At 34.6% G+C, this 3,530-nt stretch overlaps 1 protein-coding gene across 4 annotated transcripts in view; it reads left to right on the top strand.

Annotated features, from left to right (window-relative positions):
• The window catches only part of LOC111675363, a 105,855-nt gene that overhangs the window by 47,928 nt on the left and 54,397 nt on the right, over positions 1-3,530 (top strand). The window lies entirely within an intron of this gene.

The raw sequence follows: 3,530 nt of genomic DNA, 5'->3' as shown, positions 1-3,530 counted from the left end.
AGCCCGAAGTAATTAACATGATGAACTCAAAAACATTCGACGCAACGAAATCTAAATTAAAAATATGTCTGAGAGAATTCCATAGGTCTTCATAGAATAAAGTAAAGGTGGGAAGAACCACAAAGACACTATGGAGTGACCCTGCAGTGAATAAGACGATAAATCTCTTCAAAATGAGCATGTATGAAATTGTTATGATGGTACGTATTTTGGCTGGACACATAGGATTATTCAGACAAATGCAGAGCATGTGGAAAGGACAGTGAACACTTTCTTTGCCACTGTCAGGCACATAAAGAACAACGACCAGGAAACTGAGCTTCTGAACATTGAAAGATAATACATTCAGTAAACAATTTTTCTTCTACCATGAAAAGGAGCGCACAAAAGGCACAATAATGGCATAGGTGTATTTCTTCGGATTTGATGAAGTATACATCCTGAAGTATACTAACTTCGCTTCTTTGAAAGCCAATAAACATCAATTCTACAGATGCTAACAAAAATTCTGTCAATGCTTTTGAAGTGGTGATAAATGTAATTCTTTTGAAAGTACTTTGTTTCTTTGGTGGGTATTTAATAGGATTTTTGATATATGAGAGCAAATAAAAATGTTTATTACTATACAAAATGTTAATTACTATGCACAAAAAAACTAACAACTTAATTTAATGCAAATATATATGTTCAACAGAAAATAGCCAGATGCTGTTTGAAAAACTAAATATTTCTATTCCGCCTTCTGCTGTTTGTTAGATGTAAATTTTTGAACTTTTGCGGACAAAAATGTATCACCTGAATTACATCTTTCTTGAAAATGCTGTCTGTTGCAGTTGCACTAAAAACCAGTTTGTTAAAACATTGCAAAAGAACAACGACTGACTGCACTTCTTATACAAGGTCAACAAAAAATCTGTTTCTATTATTGAGTTACATTTTTATACAAGAAACTCAACTCTTTTTTAATCTTGCCATGAATGCAATTTAATAAACTCAAAACACTTGAATTAATTTCAGCTTTTTTACAGTTTTTTTTTTATTTTTTTATTCTAGTTACTGTTACAGTTTGTTGTTTTTCCTGCTGGTGCAAAACAACAGAAAACAAAAAACCCGTTAAATTTCCCACGACTTTTTTTAGCAAAAAAAAGTAAAAAAAAATAAACTAAATAAATCTAACCAAAACAACAACTATTTTATTTATTTCTTGCTTTTGTTACTGACTGCAGTTGAAATAGAAAGAAATATTTATTGAATGCGGTGCATAATTTTAACCCAGTTATAATCAGCCAACAATAAAAATAGTATAAAAAAAATAATCAAGCATTTAAAACAATTACCAAAGTCTGGTGGCATGGCAAATATGAACTAAATTTATAGCAAGAAGTCATCCACGTGACCAACTAAAAATAAAAATTTTCAATGACCTTTGATCCTATATATGCATATAAATATAAATCACTTTAAAACATAAATCTTTTAAGATCCGATATATCGTGTCCTTAAAATTAACAAATCGTTTTTGGCTATATGCAAAATTTGTCAAAAATTGTCATCTAAAAATACTTTTGAATTATTTTAAGACAGTTTTAACCGTTTATCTCAGACTATACAGAAAATCATATATATAATTGTTGTGCGCTGTTGTGTCATAAATGATCAAAAATATAATATTTCCAATCTTCATTTTATAATATCTGGAAATACGATGTAAGGAGAAATTCTAAGGCCAGGGGCAAATTCTGGCATTCAAAAGCGATCGAAACCTTAATAGAATTTAAAAAAATAGAAATTGCTATTGCTATAGAACCAGATGAGCTTCCCAGCAGTTCGACGGGACAGTCGCGAACTGATCATTTAACCTACCACTTGTGGTGGCCCCTAGCCACCTGACTACCCAGGTGATCAACCATTTTAACATAGGCATGTCCTAAGAGGAAGTCAATCGTTACTATATACCCTACAAAGAGACAGTCAAAAGACGATTGAGGACAGTAAAGAGACGACTGTCCTCACCGCTCCTGCTTACAAAAAGGACACTAAAATGAGGACTGTCTTCATTCTCGATTACAAAGGGTACATTCGTGACGAATGACCCAAAATTTACGAATTACGATCATTCAGGTGGTTAACTATTAGTGGAAATTACTGTCTTTTTCGTATGCATAGACTCTTTGTCGAACTGCTTGGTTGAGACGACTCACCAGCGCTCCTGGTGCCGGTTAATGTATTAGCACTTTGCTAGAGTACTAAAGCTGTCTAATCTCGTTAATACGGCAACAGCGCGTAATACATCAACTAACACGAAGACATGTTATTACCAAGAAGTTCGGTCGGACATCCCCAAACTGCCTATATAACCTACCACTTAGGGTCACCCCTAGCCACCGACTATGCAGGTGACTAGCTATTTTAACATGTGCTTACCAAAAAACAGACCAAAAGCATAAGTTTGTTTTTTGGAATTGTCCACACTCGCTTACAAAAAAGACAACCGTGACAAAATAAGAATTAGAGCCAATCAGGTGGTTAGACGCTAGTAAAAATTTGTATTTTCGGATGCATCGACTTTTTGGTGTGACCCCTACTTTACGTTGCGACGGTGCTCTAGTGAATCGGTAGAGGTGGAAACTACTGTCACACTACTGCCCTCTCCTGTATACGGTCGAGTAGCTCCAAAATAGACTTCGAAGCTCCGGCCGATATTCCGTTTTCGGTTGGATATAAGTAGTGTAAATAATAAGAAAATCAGATGGAGTGAGCCTAACGGTACCCCTGAATTAATCTTCAACTCGTTTGATAAGATCCCATCAAATCAGCTCGTATAGTGCGATCTCTGAGAAAGCTCGAAATAAATCGAGAGAAGTTATTACCAACACCAAATGCAATTAGTTTTGATACAAGTGCATCATGCCACACTCCATCAAACGTCTTTAAAATATCTAGAGCCACCACTTTACTTTCGGTAATATAGTGAATGGTATAACACCATTACTCTGAAAGGAAGGCTAGTAGGTCTCTCGACTTCTACGAAAGCCATACTTGCGGTCGTTAAGTAAATTGTTGGTCTCTAAATACTACTTTACATAACTTTAGAAAGTGCTGAAAGTTTGATGGTAATTTTCAGGATTATTAGCCTCTTCCTTTTTAGTAATTGACGTTACATTAGCACTCTTCCCCAGCAATGCTGGAAAAATTAGATAATAGACGAGCTAGCGTCGAAGAGCACTGCTTCAAGACCAGTGCCGGTATGCCATCTGGTCCAAGAGGAATGTGTTAATAGAGTTCTATATAAATGTAATGAAAAACTCTTTATTAATTTTAAAACACATATCTTTATAGTGGTCATGTAAGATTCGACATAGGCTACTATAACACTTTTACTTAATGTTGGTTGCGTTAAGCATATAGAGTTTAATCTTAAACAAGTAAGAGTGCTATATTCGGCTATGCCGAATCTGATATACCCTTCACCTTTGTTGTAGATGCATTATTATTTTGTACAATAATTAAAAATTTTATATATGTGTAAG

Source organism: Lucilia cuprina, chromosome 6 (assembly GCF_022045245.1).
Source record: "Lucilia cuprina isolate Lc7/37 chromosome 6, ASM2204524v1, whole genome shotgun sequence".
Taxonomy (NCBI): Eukaryota; Metazoa; Arthropoda; class Insecta; order Diptera; family Calliphoridae; genus Lucilia; species Lucilia cuprina.
This window is presented reverse-complemented; position numbering and strand designations above follow the sequence as displayed.